Source organism: Scyliorhinus torazame, chromosome 13 (assembly GCF_047496885.1).
Source record: "Scyliorhinus torazame isolate Kashiwa2021f chromosome 13, sScyTor2.1, whole genome shotgun sequence".
Classification (NCBI taxonomy): domain Eukaryota; kingdom Metazoa; phylum Chordata; class Chondrichthyes; order Carcharhiniformes; family Scyliorhinidae; genus Scyliorhinus; species Scyliorhinus torazame.
The window spans coordinates 91,194,375-91,211,787 of NC_092719.1; positions in this window are offsets into that span (position 1 = coordinate 91,194,375).

The following is a 17,413-nucleotide window of genomic DNA, read 5'->3' on the forward strand; positions in this document are numbered from 1 at the left end:
CAATGGAGGCGACAGAGAGGTGTGCGGGGAGCCCTGGTGGGGTCCCCAATCAGGAACAACCATAGGTTTGCCCCAGGAAGAATGGATGGAGGATTTCAGAGCTGGTACCAGTTGGGAATTAAGAGGGTGGGAGATTTATTTATAGATGGGACGTTTGCGAGCTTGGGAGCATTGGAGGAAAAGTATAAGTTGCCCCGGGGAAACTTCCTTAGATATATGCAGGTGAGGGCGGTCACTAGACACCAGGTGAGGGAATTTCCGCCGCTCCCGGTACAGGGGATTCAGGACAGAGTGCTTTCGGGGGTATGGGTCGGAGAGGGCAAGGTGTCAGAGATATACCGAGAGATGAGGGAAGAGGGGGAGGAGTTGGTGGGCGAACTAAAAGGAAAATGGGAAGAAGAGCTAGGGGAGGAGATAGAGGAAGGTATGTGGGCTGATGCCCTAAGCAGGGTAAACTCCTCTTCCTCATGCGCCAGGCTTAGCCTGATTCAATTCTAGGTGCTACATAGAGCACACATAACGGGAGCAAGACTGAACAGGTTCTTTGGAATGGAGGACAAGTGTGGGAGGTGCGGCGGAAGCCCGGCAAACCACGCACATATGTTTTGGTCATGCCCGGCACTGGAGGGGTATTGGAAGGGAGTGACGGGAGTGATTTCTAAGGTGGTGAAGGCCCGGGTCAAACCAGGCTGGGGGCTAGCTCTATTTGGAGTTGCGGATGAGCCGGGAGTGCAGGAGGCGAAAGACAGATGACCAGCAGCAGCAACCCAGGGGGGAGGGCGGGGGTGGAAGTTTTAGTTTATGTTAAATGACTATGTTGATTAGCCATTTGTTTATTGTTAAACTTTCTTTACTGTTATGTTTGTTTTGTGAGGGGAAAAAAATTTTGTTCGAAAAAATTTCAATAAAACATATTTTTTCAAAAAAGGAGACACAGCCTGAGTGAGTGAGACACAGACAGAGTGAGAATTTGGTAATTTGGTGCAGTGAGGTAATTCGGTGAAGAGTGGGAGAAGGTGCTTTTTCCCAACTGTTTTGTTCGCTCTCTTTCTTCGGACCTAATTTTGGGAGCCGTTCGGAGGAGGAGGAGCAGTCTCTGTGAGTATAAAAACCTAACGGTAACTTCCTGTTTTCCAGTTTTTTTTCCCCAAAAGTGATGTCAGAGGGAAGCTGTGATCTGATTGGTTGATAGCAAATCTGCCCCAAATTTTTTTTAAAAACACAGCTAAACTCGTAAACTTAAATTAAACTAATTAATTAGTGGTGGCTGGTCAGGTGATGTGCTTGAGCTGCTTGATGTGGGAACTGGCAGATCCCATTGCGAGCTGCAGCGACCACATCTGCAGTAAGTGTTGGCTGCTCGAAGAGCTCCGGCTCAGAGTTGATGAGCTGGAGTCTGAGCTTCAAACACTGAGGCACATCCGGGAGGGGGAGACTTACCTGGACACTGTGTTTCAGGAGGCAGTCACACCTGTCAGAGTAAGTAGTTTAAATCCTGCCTGGGACAGCAGGGTGTGACTGCAAGTCAGGCAGGTAAAGGGAACCAGCAGTCAGGAACTCAGGCGCCTCAGCCCTTGACCCTGTCCAACAGGTATGAGGCACTTGCTCCCTGTGTGGATGGCGAACAGGGCTGCAGGAAGGATGAGTCAGCTGACCAAGGCACCATGGTTCAGCAGGCCATTCAAGGGGAGGGAGTAAATAGGCAAGTTGTAATTGTAGGGGATTCTATTATCAGGGGGATAGATAGTATCCTTTGTGAGCAGGATAAAGAGTCCCGCATGGTATGTTGCCTGCCCGGTGCTATGGTGCGGGACATCTCTGACCGGCTTGAAAAGATACTGGAGAGGGAGGGGGAGGATCCAGTTGTTGTGGTCCATGTCGGTACCAACAACATAGGCAAGTCTAGAAAAGAGGACCTGTTTAGAGATTATAAAGAGCTAGGATTCAAATTAAAAACCAGGTCCTCAAGGGTCATAATCTCCGGATTACTGCCCGAGCCACGTGCAAATTGGCATAGGGAGGCAAGAATAAGGGAAGTTAACACGTGGCTGAAAGAGTGGTGTGGGAAAGAGGGGTTTCTTTTCATGGGACACTGGCACCAGTTTTGGGACAGGGGGGGATCTATACCGTTGGGATGGTCTCCACCTGAACCGAGCTGGGACCAGTGTTCTGGCGAAAAGAGTAAATAGGGTGGTCAATAGGACTTTAAACTAAAGATTGGGGGGGGGAAGGGAACGTCAGGGAACCAAGAGGTGAAGTAATCAGTGGGAAGCGTAGCTGCTTAGGAATACAAAAAAGCACGAAAAGACAAAACTCAGGAGAGGTTACGATAGTCCCCATCACACAAAATATGACACAGCGTATGGAAAGGCTCAGTAAACCAAGGTCCACCACACTAAGAAAACAAAAAGGGTCGGTCAATAGAGAACTAAAGGTGCGATATTTAAATGCGCGCAGTGTACGGAACAAGGTAGATGAGCTTGTGGCCCAGATTGTGACTGGCAGGTATGATGTGGTAGGCATCACAGAGATGTGGTTGCAGGGGGTTCAGGACTGGCATTTAAACATCCAGGGATTCACAACCTATCGAAAAGACAGAGAGGTGTGCAGAGGGGGCGGGGTTGCCTTGTTAATTAGGAATGAAATTAAATGGACTTCCGGGTGCGGCGATGACCAGCTAAGTCGCACGTTTCGGCAGCTCCCGGTGGAACGGACTTTTGGGCTCTTAATAGGAGCCCCAACGGCAATTTTAACGGCTAAAAACACTGTGCGGTAAACCAGAAGGGAATTCCCCCTGGACACAGATGGAAAAAGGAGAGGAAGGTGGCCGGATTGCGGAGGATCCTTTAGAGCAGCGGCAAGGAAAGCAAGCAGAAAGCAAGATGGCGTCGGAAGGTGGCCGTCTAGTATGGGGCCCTGACCAACAAGAGTTCCTGCAGCGCTGTGTGGAAGAACTTAAAAAGGAGATGAAGAAGGAGCTGCTGGCCCCAATATTACAGGCGATTGAAGGGCTAAAGGAGGAGCAAAAGACCCAGGAGCAGGAGCTTTGTGTTGTGAAGGCAAAGGCCGCTGAGAATGAAGACGAAATACAGGGCCTGGTGGTGAAGACAGAGATGCACGAGGCACAGCACGAAAGGTGTGTGGAAAGGCTGGAGGTGTTGGAGAATAATGCGAGGAGGAAGAATTTAAGGATTCTTGGTCTTCCCGAAGGTGCGGAGGGGGCGGACGTCGGGGAGCTTCAGTCATTAATGGGATCGGAGGCCCCGACGGGCCCATTGGAGGTGGAGGGAGCTTATTGAGTTATGGTGCGAAGACCGAGGGCTGGAGAAATACCTCGAGCCATAGTGGTGAGATTTCTCCGATATAATGACAGAGAGATGGTCCTCAGATGGGCGAAGAAAACTCGGAACAGTAGGTGGGAGAACGCGGTGATCCGCGTATATCAAGATTGGAGTGCGGAGGTGGCGAGAAGGAGGGCGAGTTTCAATCGGGCCAAGGCGGTGCTTCACAAAAGGAAGGTCAAATTTGGAATGCTGCAACCGGCGAGATTGTGGGTCACACACCAAGGGAAGCACCACTACTTTGAGACGGCAGAAGAGGGGTGGACATTTATTGTGGAGGAGCAGCTGGAATAGGCGGGCCAGAAAAAGAACGTTTGGGACAAAGTGGTGGTGTGATTACGTGGGGTGAAGGGGGGGAAAAAGGGGGAAGGGATGATTTCTCAAGTTGTTAATCTTGCGACCCTGTAACTTTTCTCTCTTCCCCATGTCGTGGGGGAGGGGGGGGGGGAAGGATGAGGAATTGTGGGCGCCGGCCATTAGGGGTGGGGCCAAGTGGGAAACGCGGGCTTTGTTCCCGCGCTATGGTAATCATGGCGGGAACAGGGAAGCAGGAAGGAGGGGGCCTCGCACAGTGGGGGCCGAGGTCACGGGGGGAAGCCGAGGTCAGCCAGAGTTTGTTGACTTCTGGGAGCAACATGGGGTGTGCAATTACGCTAGAAGAGGATCTAGCGGGGGGGGGGGGGGGGGGTGAGGGGGGGAGGGATTAACTGGGTTGCTGCTGCTGGGGAGAAGGGGGAGCTGGTACGGGGTGGGGTGGTCGAGGCGGGAGGGCGCCGTCGGGGGGAGATACGGCTACGTGGGAACCGGGTGAGGAGCTGGATTAAAAAAAGGGGATGGCTAGTCGACAAGGCGGGGGGGGGGGGTAAAGAGCCCCCCAACCCGGCTGATCACGTGGAACGTGAGAGGGCTGAACGGGCCGATTAAAAGGGCACGGGTACTCGCACACCTAAAGAAATTAAAGGCAGATGTGGTTATGTTGCAGGAGACGCATTTGAAACTGATAGACCAGGTCAGACTACATAAAGGATGGGTGGGGCATGTGTTTCATTCGGGGTTAGACGCAAAGAACAGGGGGGTGGCTATATTAGTGGGGAAACGGGTACTGTTTGAGGCAAAGACCATAGTGGCGGATAGCGGGGGTAGATACGTGATGGTGAGTGGCAGATTGCAAGGGGAGGCGGTGGTTCTAGTGAACGTATATGCCCCGAACTGGGATGATGCCAATTTTATGAGGCGAATGTTGGGACGTATCCCGGACCTAGAGGTGGGGAAGTTGGTAATGGGTGGAGATTTTAACACGGTGCTGGAACCAGGGCTGGACAGATCGAGGTCCAGGACCGGGAGGAGGCCGGCTGCAGCTAGGGTGCTCAAGGACTTTATGGAGCAGACTTCCGGGTGCGGCGATGACCAGCTAAGTCGCACGTTTCGGCAGCTCCCGGTGGAACGGACTTTTGGGCTCTTGATAGGAGCCCCAACGGCAATTTTAACGGCTAAAAACACTGTGCGGTAAACCAGAAGGGAATTCCCCCTGGACACGGATGGAAAAAGGAGAGGAAAGTGGCCGGATTGCAGCGGATCCTTTGGAACAGCGGCAAGGAAGGCAAGCAAAAACCAAGATGGCGTCGGAAGGTGGCAGTTTCACATGGGGCCCTGAACAACAAGAGTTCTTGAAATGCTGCGTGGAGGAGATAAAAAAGGAAATGAAGAAAGAGCTGTTGGCCCCGATACTACAGGCGATCGAAGGGCTAAAGGAGGAACAAAAGACCCAGGAGCGGGAGCTTCGGGTCGTGAAGGCGAAGGCAGCCGAGAATGAGGACGATATACAGGGCCTGGTGGTGAAGACGGAGATACAGGAGGCACATCAGAAACGATGTGTGGAAAGGTTGGAGGCACTGGAAAACAACGCAAGGAGGAACAACCTGAGGATTCTTGGTCTTCCTGAAGGTGTGGAGGGAGCGGACGTCGGGGCATATGTGAGCACGATGCTGCACTCGTTAATGGGAGCGGAGGCCCCGGCGGGTTCGTTGGAGGTGGAGGGAGCATACCGAGTTATGGCGCGAGGACCGAGAGCAGGAGAAATTCCCAGAGCCATAGTGGTGAGATTCCTCCGTTTTAAGGATAGAGAAATGGTCCTTAGATGGGCGAAGAAAACTCGGAGCAGTAAATGGGAGAACGCGGTGATCCGCGTTTATCAAGACTGGAGTGCGGAGGTGGCGAGAAGGAGGGCGAGCTTTAATCGGGCCAAGGCGGTGCTTCATAAAAAGAAGATAAAATTCGGAATGCTGCAACCGGCAAGACTGTGGGTCACATATCGAGGGAGGCACCACTACTTTGAGACGGCGGATGAAGCGTGGACTTTTATTGTGGAAGAAAAACTGGAATGAGTGGGTTATTAAAAAGAACGTTTGAACAAAGTGGCGGGGCGAATGTGGGGGGCAAAGAGGGGTTTTATGTTCTAATCCTGCGGTGTGGTAACTTTTCTCTCTCCCACAGGTGGTGATGGGGGGAGGTGGGGAGGGAGAGGAGATGGGGCGTTGGCCATGGGGGGCGGGGCCAAGGGAGAAGCGCGGGCTTGGTTCCCGCGCTATGATAATTATGGCGGGAATAGAGAAGCAGGAAGGAGGGGGCGTCGCACGGTGCGAGCCGTGGTCACGGGGGGAAGCCGAGGTCAGCCAGAGCTTGCTGACTTCTGGGAGCAACATGGGGGGAGTAACTACGCTAGCGGGGGGTCTAGCGGGGGGGGGGGGTGGGAGGGGGGAATTACTGGGTTGCTGCTGCTGGGGAGAGGGGGGAGCGGGTACGAGAGGGGATGGGCGGGGGGGCACCGCCTGGGGGAGATACAGCTGCGTGGGAACTGGGTGAGGAGCTGGAAAAAGGTGATGGCTAATCGACAAGGGGGGGGGTAGGAAGCCCCCCAACTCGGCTGATCACGTGGAACGTGAGAGGGTTGAACGGGCCGATAAAGAGGGCACGGGTACTCGCACACCTTAAGAAACTTAAGGCAGATGTGGTTATGTTACAGGAAACGCACCTGAAACTGATAGACCAGGTTAGGCTGCGCAAAGGATGGGTGGGGCAGGTGTTCCATTCGGGGCTAGATGCGAAAAACAGGGGGGTGGCTATATTAGTGGGGAAGCGGGTAATGTTCGAGGCAAAGACTATAGTGGCGGATAACGGGGGCAGATACGTGATGGTGAGTGGTAAACTACAGGGTGAGACGGTGGTTTTGGTAAACGTATATGCCCCGAACTGGGATGATGCCAATTTTATGAGGCGGATGCTAGGACGCATTCCGGACCGAGAGACGGGAAAGCTGATAATGGGGGGAGACTTTAACACGGTGTTGGAACCAGGGCTGGATAGGTCGAAGTCCAGGACTGGAAGGAGGCCAGCAGCAGCCAAGGTGCTTAAAGATTTTATGGAGCAGATGGGAGGTGTAGACCCGTGGAGATTTAGTAGACCTAGAAGTAAGGAGTTCTCGTTTTTCTCCTATGTCCATAAAGTCTACTCGCGCATAGACTTTTTTGTGCTGGGTAGGGCATTGATCCCGAGGGTGAGGGGAACGGAGTATACGGCTATAGCCATTTCGGATCACGCTCCACACTGGGTGGACTTGGAGATAGGGGAGGAAACAGGAGGGCACCCACCCTGGAGAATGGACATGGGACTAATGGCGGATGAGGGGGTGTGTCTAAGGGTGAGGGGTGCATTGAAAAGTACTTGGAACTCAATGATAATGGGGAGGTCCAGGTGGGAGTGGTCTGGGAGGCGTTGAAGGCGGTGGTTAGGGGGGAGCTGATATCAATAAGGGCACATAAAAGGAAGCAGGAGAGTAAGGAACGGGAGCGGTTGCTGCAAGAACTTTTGAGGGTCGACAGACAATATGCGGAAGCACCGGAGGAGGGATTGTACAGGGAAAGGCAAAGGCTGTATGTGGAATTTGACTTGCTGACTACAGGCACTGCAGAGGCACAATGGAGGAAGGCACAGGGTGTACAGTACGAATATGGGGAGAAGGCGAGCAGGTTGCTGGCACACCAATTGAGGAAAAGGGGAGCAGCGAGGGAAATAGGGGGAGTGAGGGACGAGGAAGGAGAGATGGAGCGGGGAGCGGAGAGAGTGAATGGAGTGTTCAAGGCATTTTATAAAAAATTATATGAAGCTCAACCCCCGGAGGGGAGGGAGAGAATGATGGGCTTCTTGGATCGGCTGGAATTTCCCAAGGTGAAAGAGCAGGAAAGGATGGGACTGGGAGCACAGATCGAGGTAGAAGAAGTGGTGAAAGGAATTAGGAGCATGCAGATGGGAAAGGCCCCGGGACCGGATGGATTCCCAGTCGAATTCTATAGAAAATATTTGGACTTGCTCGCCCCGGTACTGACGAGGAACATTAATGAGGCAAAGGAAAGGGGACAACTGCCCCCGACTATGTCTGAAGCAACGATATCGCTTCTCTTAAAGAAGGAAAAGGACCCGCTACAATGCGGGTCCTACAGACCAATTTCCCTCCTAAATGTAGATGCCAAGGTCCTGGCCAAGGTAATGGCAATGAGAATAGAGGAATGTGTCCCGGGGGTGGTCCACGAGGACCAAACTGGGTTTGTGAAGGGGAGACAGCTGAACACGAATATACGGAGGTTGTTAGGGGTAATGATGATGGCCCCACCAGAGGGAGAAACGGAGATAGTAGTGGCGATGGATGCCGAGAAAGCATTTGATAGAGTGGAATGGGATTATTTGTGGGAGGTGTTGAGGAGATTTGGTTTTGGAGAGGGGTATGTTAGATGGGTGCAGCTATTGTATAGGGCCCCAGTGGCGAGCGTGGTCACGAATGGACGGGGATCTGCATATTTTCGGCTCCATAGAGGGACAAGGCAGGGATGCCCTCTGTCCCCATTATTGTTTGCACTGGCGATTGAGCCCCTGGCGATAGCGTTGAGGGGTTCCAAGAAGTGGAGGGGAATACTTAGGGGAGGAGAAGAACACCGGGTATCTTTGTATGCGGACGATTTGCTACTGTACGTGGCGGATCCGGCGGAGGGGATGCCAGAAATAATGCGGATACTTGGGGAGTTTGGGGATTTTTCAGGGTATAAATTGAACATGGGGAAAAGTGAGTTGTTTGTGGTGCATCCAGGGGAGCAGAGTAGAGAAATAGAGGACCTATCGTTGAGGAAGGTAACAAGGGACTTTCGTTACCTGGGGATCCAGATAGCTAAGAATTGGGGCACATTGTACAGGTTAAATTTAACGCGGTTGGTGGAACAGATGGAGGAAGATTTCAAGAGATGGGATATGGTATCCCTGTCAATGGCAGGGAGGGTGCAGGCGGTTAAGATGGTGGTCCTCCCGAGATTCCTCTTTGTGTTTCAGTGCCTCCCGGTGGTGATCACGAAGGCTTTTTTAAAAAGGATTGAAAAGAGCATCATGGGTTTTGTCTGGGCCGGGAAGACCCCGAGAGTGAGGAAGGGATTCTTACAGCGTAGCAGGGATAGGGGGGGGCTGGCACTACCGAGCCTAAGTGAGTATTATTGGGCCGCTAATATTTCAATGGTGAGTAAGTGGATGGGAGTGGAGGAGGGAGCGGCGTGGAAGAGATTAGAGAGGGCGTCCTATAGGGGGACTAGCCTGCAGGCTATGGTGACAGCCCCATTGCTGTTCTCACCGAGGAACTACACCACAAGCCCGGTGGTGGTGGCTACACTGAAGATTTGGGGACAGTGGAGACGGCATAGGGGAAAGACTGGAGCCTTGGGGGGGTCCCCGATAAGAAACAACCATAGGTTTGCCCCGGGGGGAATGGATGGGGGATATGGAATGTGGCAAAGAGCAGGAATAACGCAACTGAAAGATCTATTTGTGGATGGGAAGTTCGCGAGTCTGGGAGCGCTGACCGGGAGATCTGTTCGTAGATGGGACGTTTGCGTTTCTGGGAGCGCTGACGGAAAAATATGGGTTGCCCCAACGGAATGCATTCAGGTATATGCAACTGAGGGCTTTTGCGAGGCAACAGGTGAGGGAATTTCCGCAGCTCCCGACACAAGAGGTGCAGGACAGAGTGATCTCAAAGACATGGGTGGGGGATGGTAAGGTGTCAGATATATATAGGGAAATGAGGGACGAAGGGGAGACTATGGTAGATGAACTAAAAGGGAAATGGGAAGAAGAGCTGGGGGTGGAGATCGAGGAGGGGATGTGGGCAGATGCCCTAAGCAGGGTAAACTCGTCGTCCTCGTGTGCCAGGCTAAGCCTGATTCAGTTTAAGGTATTACACAGGGCGCATATGACTGGAACACGGCTCAGTAAATTTTTTGGGGTGGAGGATAGGTGTGCGAGGTGCTCGAGAAGCCCAGCGAATCATACCCATATGTTTTGGTCATGCCCGGCACTACGAGGGTTTTGGATGGGGGTGACAAAGGTGCTTTCAAAAGTAGTGGGGGTCCGGGTCGAACCAAGCTGGGGGTTGGCTATATTTGGGGTTGCACAAGAGCCGGGAGTGCAGGAGGCGAGAGAGGCCGATGTTTTGGCCTTTGCGTCCCTAGTAGCCCGGCGCAGGATATTGCTAATGTGGAAAGAAGCCAAGCCCCCGGGGGTGGAGACCTGGATAAATGACATGGCGGGGTTTATAAAGCTAGAGCGGATTAAGTTCGTCCTAAGGGGGTCGGCTCAAGGGTTCACCAGGCGGTGGCAACCGTTCGTCGAATACCTCGCGGATAGATAGATGGAATGGGAAAAAGAAGGCAGCAGCAGCAGCCCAGGATCGGGGGGGGGGGCAGGGGAGGGGTAGGGGGGGTGGGGTTACTTGTGACAAGGCAGTTGCCAATTAGGGCTAGTTTTCATTTTTGTTATTTAATATTTATTCATTTTTTTTTTTTTGTTTATATAAAATAGGTCATTGTTATTTGTGCTGTTATAATATTGTGTAAAGGATGCACAATGTACTGTGTTGGTTGACCAAAAATTTTCAATAAAATATTTAAAAAAAAAAAAAGGACTTTATGGAGCAGATGGGAGGAGTCGACCCCTGGAGATTTAGCGGGCCTAGGAGTAAGGAGTTCTCGTTTTTCTCCTATGTCCATAAAGTATATTCACGGATAGACTTTTTTGTATTGGGAAGGGTGCTGATCCCGAAGGTGACAGGGACGGAGTACACGGCAATAGCTATCTCGGACCACGCTCCACATTGGGTGGACCTGGAGATAGGGGAGGAAAAAGAACAGCACCCGCCCTGGAGAATGGACATGGGACTATTGGCAGATGAGGGTGAGGAGGTGTATTGAAAGGTACTTGGAGCTTAACGACAATGGGGAGGTTCAGGTGGGAGTGGTCTGGGAGGCATTGAAGGCAGTGGTTAGAGGGGAGCTGATATCTATTAGGGCACATAAAGGAAAGCAGGAGGGTAGGGAAAGGGAGCGGTTGCTGAAAGAACTTTTGAGGGTGGACAGACAATATGCGGAGGCACCGGAGGAGGGACTGTACAGGGAAAGGCAAAGGCTACATGTAGAATTTGACTTGTTGACTACGGGTAATGCAGAGGCACAATGGAGGAAGGCACAAGGTGTACAATATGAATATGGGGAGAAGGCGAGCCGGTTGTTGGCCCACCAACTGAGGAAGAGGGGAGCAGCGAGGGAGATAGGGGGGGGTAAGAGACGAGGAGGGAGAGATGGAGCGGGGAGCGGAGAGAGTAAATGGGGTGTTCAAGGTATTCTACGAAAGATTATATAAAGCTCAGCCCCCGGAAGGGAAGGAGAGAATGATGTGCTTTCTGGATCAGCTGGAATTCCCGAAGGTGGAGGAGCAGGAGAGGGCGGGACTGGGAGCACAGATTGAGATGGAGGAGGTAGTGAAAGGGATTGGGAGCATGCAGGCGGGGAAGGCCCCGGGACCAGATGGATTCCCGGTGGAATTTTATAGGAAGTATATGGACTTGCTGGCCCCGCTTCTGACGAGAACCTTTAATGAGGCTAGGGAAAGGGGGCAGTTGCCCCCGACTATGTCAGAGGCAAAGATATCGCTCCTCCTAAAGAAGGAAAAAGACCCGCTGCAATGCGGGTCCTTTAGGCTCATTTCTCTTTTAAATGTGGATGCTAAGATTTTGGCCAAGGTAATGGCGACGAGGATAGAGGACTGTGTCCCGGGGGTGGTACATGAGGACCAGACTGGGTTTTGAAGGGGAGACAGCTGAACACGAACATACGGAGGTTGCTAGGGGTAATGATGATGCCCCCACCAGAGGGGGAAGCGGAGATAGTGGTGGCAATGGATGCCGAGAAAGCATTTGAGAGAGTGGAGTGGGATTATCTGTGGGAGGTGCTGAGGAGATTTGGCTTCGGAGATGGATATATCGGATGGGTACAGCTGCTGTATAGGGCACCGATGGCGAGTGTGGTTACGAATGGACAGGGGTCTGATTATTTCCGGCTTTATAGAGGGACGAGGCAGGGATGGCCCCTGTCTCCGTTATTGTTTGCAATGGCGATTGAGCCCCTGGCCATGGCACTGAGGGGTTCCAGGAAGTGGAGGGGAATGTTTAGGGGAGGAGAAGAACACCAGGTATCTCTGTATGCGGATGATTTGTTGTTGTATGTGGCGGACCCGGTGGAGGGGATGCCAGAGATAATGCGGATACTTGGGGAGTTTGGGGATTTTTCGGGGTATAAATTGAACATGGGAAAAAGTGAGTTGTTTGTGGTGCACCCGGGGGAGCAGAGCAGGGAAATAGAGGATTTACCGCTGAGGAACGTAACAAGAGACTTCCGATATTTGGGGATTCAGATAGCCAAGAATTGGGGAACCTTGCACCGGCTTAATTTAACACGATTGGTGGAACAGATGGAGGAGGACTTCAAGAGATGGGACATGGTGTCCCTGTCACTGGCGGGTAGGGTGCAGGCGGTTAAAATGGTGGTTCTCCCGAGATTCCTCTTTGTGTTTCAGTGCCTCCCGGTGATGGTCACGAAGGCTTTTTTTAAGAGAATTGAGAAAAGCATTATGAGTTTTGTGTGGGCCGGGAAGACCCCGAGAGTGAGGAGGGGGTTCTTGCAGCGTAGGGGGGGTTGGCACTACCGAGCCTAAATGATTATTACTGGGCCGCCAATATTTCAATGGTGTGTAAGTGGATGGGAGAAGGGGAGTGAGCGGCGTGGAAGAGATTGGAGAGGGCGTCCTGCAAGGGGACCAGTTTACAAGCAATGGTGACGGCACCGTTGCCGTTTTCACCGAAGAAATACACTACAAGCCCGGTGGTGGTGGCAACATTAAAAATTTGGGGGCAGTGGAGACGGCATGGGGGACGGACTGGAGCCTCGGTGTGGTCCCCGATAAGAAATAACCATAGGTTTGTTCCGGGGAGAATGGATGGGGGATTTGGAGCATGGCAAAGAGCTGGGGTAGTACAATTGAGAGACCTGTTCGTAGATGGGACGTTTGCGTTTCTGGGAGCGCTGACGGAAAAATATGGGTTGCCCCAAGGGAATGCATTTCGGTATATGCAACTGAGGGCTTTTGCGAGGCAACAGGTGAGGGAATTCCCGCAGCTCCCGACGCAGGAGGTGCAGGATAGAGTGATCTCAGAGACATGGGTGGGGGATGGTAGGGTGTCGGACATATACAGGGAAATGAGGGACGAGGGGGAGATCATGGTAGATGAGCTGAAAGGGAAATGGGAAGAAGAGCTGGGGGAGGAGATTGAGGAGGGGCTGTGGGCTGACGCCCTACGTAGGGTAAACTCGTCGTCCTCGTGTGCCAGGCTAAGCCTGATACAATTCAAGGTTCTACACAGGGCGCATATGACTGGAGCACGGCTCAGTAAATTTTTCGGGGTAGAGGATAGGTGTGGGAGATGCTCGAGAAGCCCAGCGAATCACACCCACATGTTCTGGTCATGTCCGGCATTACAGGGATTCTGGGTGGGGGTGGCGAAGGTGCTTTCGAAGGTGGTGGGGGTCCAGGTCGAGCCAAGCTGGGGGTTGGCTATATTCGGGGTTGCAGAAGAGCCGGGAGTGCAGGAGGCGAGAGAGGCTGATGTTTTGGCCTTAGTAGCCCGGCGCAGGATATTGCTTATGTGGAAGGAAGCCAAACCCCCGGGCGTGGAGACCTGGATAAACGACATGGCAGGGTTTATAAAGTTAGAACGGATCAAGTTCGTATTAAGGGGTTCGGCTCAAGGGTTCACCAGGCGGTGGCAACCGTTCGTCAACTACCTCACAGAACGATAGAGGGAATGAAAAGAAAGAAAGACAACAGCAGCAACCCGGGGGGGGGGGGGGGGGGGGGGGGGGGGAGGATCCGGGCGGGCTCTTAGGGATGTCATTGTATATGAAAAGACATTTGTTATAGGTAATGTATATTGGACTGTTGGATTGTATCTTTGGAGAGTAACTATTTTTGACAAGGCAGTTGCCATTTAGTTTTGTTTTTGTTTCTGTTTATATATTATTTATTTACTTGTTTAAAACTGGCCACTGTTATTTATATTGCTTTACTGTTGTTTAAAAGAAAAACCATGTACTGTTATGTTTGGCCAAAAAATATTGAATAAAATATATTTTTTTAAAAAAGGAATGAAATTAAATCAATAGCACTAAACGACTTAGGGTCAGATGATGTGGAGTCTGTGTGGGTAGAGTTGAGGAACCACAAAGGCAAAAAAAACCATAATGGGAGTTATGTACAGGCCTCCTAACAGTAGTCAGGGCCAGGGGCACAAAATGCACCACGAAATAGAAAGTGCATGTCAGAAAGGCAAGGTCACAGTGATCATGGGGGACTTCAATATGCAGGTGGACTGGGTAAATAATGCTGCCAGTGGACCCAAGGAAAGGGAATTCATTGAATGTTTACAGGAGGGCTTTTTGGAATAGCTTGTGATGGAGCCCACGAGGGAACAGGCCATTCTGGACTTAGTGTTATGTAATGATCCAGACTTGATTAAAGATCTTAAAGTAAGGGAACACTTAGGAGGCAGTGATCATAATATGGTAGAATTCAATCTCCAATTTGAAAGAAAGAAGGTAGAATCAGATGTAAAGGTGTTACAGTTAAATAAAGGTAACTACAGGGGCATGAGGGAGGAACTGATGAAAATCGACTGGGAGCAGAGCCTAGTGGGAAAGACAGTAGAACAGCAATGGCAGGAGTTTCTGGGAGTAATTGAGGACACAGTACAGAGGTTCATCCCAAAGAAAAGAAAGGTTATCAGAGGGGGGATTAGGCAGCCATTGCTGACAAAGGAAGTTAGGGAATGCATCAAAGCAAAAGAGAAAGCCTATAATGTGTCAAAGAGTAGTGGGAAGTCAGAAGATTCGGAAGGCTTCAAAAACAAACAGAGGATAACAAAGAGAGAAATAAGGAAAGAGAGAATAAATTATGAAGGTAGGCTAGCCAGTAACATTAGGAATGATAGTAAAAGTTTCTTTAAATACATTAAAAACAAACGGGAGGCAAAAGTAGACATTGGGCCACTCCAAAATGACGCTGGTAATCTAGTGATGGGAGACAAGGAAATAGCTGAGGAACTAAATAAGTACTTTGCGTCAGTCTTTACAGTAGAAGACATGAGTAATATCCCAACAATTCCGGAGAGTCAGGGGGCAGAGTTGAATATGGTAGCCATCACAAAGGAGAAAGTGCTAGAGAAACTAGGAGGTCTAAAAATTGATAAATCTCCGGGCCCAGATGGGCTACATCCTAGAGTTCTAAAGGAGATAGCTGAAGAAATAGTGGAGGCGTTAGTTATGATCTTTCAAAAGTCACTGGAGTCAGGGAAAGTCCCAGAGGATTGGAAAATCGCTGTTGTAACCCCCCTGTTCAAGAAGGGAACAAGGAAAAAGATGGAAAATTATCGGCCAATTAGCCTAACCTCGGTTGTTGGCAAGATTCTAGAATCCATTGTTAAGGATGAGATTTCTAAATTCTTGGAAGTGCAGGGTCAGATTAGGACAAGTCAGCATAGATTTAGTAAGGGGAGGGCGTGCCTGACAAACCTGTTAGAGTTCTTTGAAGAGATAACAAATAGGTTAGACCAAGGAGAGCCAATGGATGTTATCTATCTTGACTTCCAAAAGGCCTTTGATAAGGTGCCTCACGGGAGACTGCTGAGTAAAATAAGGGCCCGTGGTATTAGAGGCAAGGTACTAACATGGATTGACGATTGGCTGTCAGGCAGAAGGCAGAGAGTTGGGATTAAAGGTTCTTTTTCGGAATGGCAACCGTTAACGAGTGGTGTCCCGCAGGGTTCAGTGTTGGGGCCACAGCTGTTCTCTTTATATATTAACGATCTAGATGACGGGACTGAGGGCATTCTGGCTAAGTTTGCCGATGATACAAAGATAGGTGGAGGGGCAGGTAGTATGGAGGAGGTGGGGAGGCTGCAGAAAGATTTAGACAGTTTAGGAGAGTGGCCCAAGAAATGGCTGATGAAATTCTACGTGGGCAAGTGCGAGGTCTTGCACTTTGGAAAAAAGAATAGAGGCATGGACTATTTTCTAAACGGTGACAAAATTCATAATGCTGAAGTGCAAAGGGACTTGGGAGTCCTAGTCCAGGATTCTCTCAAGGTAACTTAAGAAAGCAAATGCAATGTTGTCATTTATCTCAAGAGGCTTGGAATATAAAAGCAGGGATGTACTTCTGAAGCTTTATAAAGCATTAGTTAGGCCCCATTTAGAACACTGTGAGCAATTTTGGGCCCCACACCTCAAGAAGGACATACTGGCACTGGAGCGGGTCCAGCGGAGATTCACACGGATGATCCCAGGAATGGTAGGCCTAACATACGATGAACGTCTGAGGATCCTGGGATTATATTCATTGAAGTTTAGGAGGTTGAGGGGAGATCTAATAGAAACTTATAAGATAATGAATGGCTTAGATAGGGTGGACGTAGGGAAGTTGTTTCCATTAGTAGGGGAGACTAGGACCCGGGGGCACAGCCTTAGAATAAAAGGGAGTCACTTTAGAACAGAGATGAGGAGAAATTTCTTCAGCCAGAGAGTGGTGGGTCTGTGGAATTCATTGCCACAGAGGGCGGTGGAGGCCGGGACGTTGAGTGTCTTTAAGACAGAAGTTGATAAATTCTTGATTTCTCGATTTTGTAAGGGCCACGAAGAATCCAGCACGAATTTTAAGGATACAAAGTAATAACATTTATTTACTATAACATATATACACAACAGTAGCAGTAACTTCCCTTGCTACATACTCCTTCCTGCTGGTTCCTGAATTGGCCAGCTTTATTTATACTAGGAGTTTACTGGTGGTTTCTCCGCCCCCCCTCATTGGGGAAGCTCATACACCCACAGGATTGTGGGATAGTCATTAGTCCCCAGCCAATGGTAAGTAGGCAGGTTATAACATCCCTCCCCCCCAAAATCCAAGGAATCCACCGAAGACCCTGGCGAAGGAGGGCGTCGGACTCGTTTGGCCGCAGGCCAGACACCATTTGCACGCGGCGCTGGATCAGGCGGCGTGTAACGAGACGGAGACTGGCGCTTCCGTGATGAACGGCGCAACGGGTGTACATCCACGGCCCGTGGACCCGAGGATTCCCCCTCTGATGCATCCTGTGTCTCCATCTCGGAGTCAGAGTCTGCTGCCTCCGTCATGTCAGCGTCTCTATCTCCATTTGGTCCCGTAACGACCTGCGCAGGCTTCGAGTGAGGCACCAGTGGAAGATTGTGAGGGCTACCTTCCCTTGTCTCTGGTCTCTGCGGCTGTAGAAATGAGCTCCGGGGGCGGGGAATGTTTTGAGGGGATAGTCTTCTGGACCGAACGTGGTCTGCATGTTTTCGCTGGAGACGACCCTGGGCTTGCACTTGGTAAGATATAGGGCCCGTTTGGCGAAAGATTACACCAGGAACCCATTGGGCACCACCAGCAAAATTCCGAACGAACACTGGGTCACCGGGCGCAAACTGCCGAATCGGCTGATGCCGAGAAAATCCCTGTCCCTGCCGTTCTTGTGTGCGGCGTACTTTTGCGCCAATGTCCGGGAAAACCATACTAAGGCGGTTGCGAAGTCTCCGGCCCATTAGGAGTTCTGCGGGAGCTACCCCAGTCACTGCATGGGG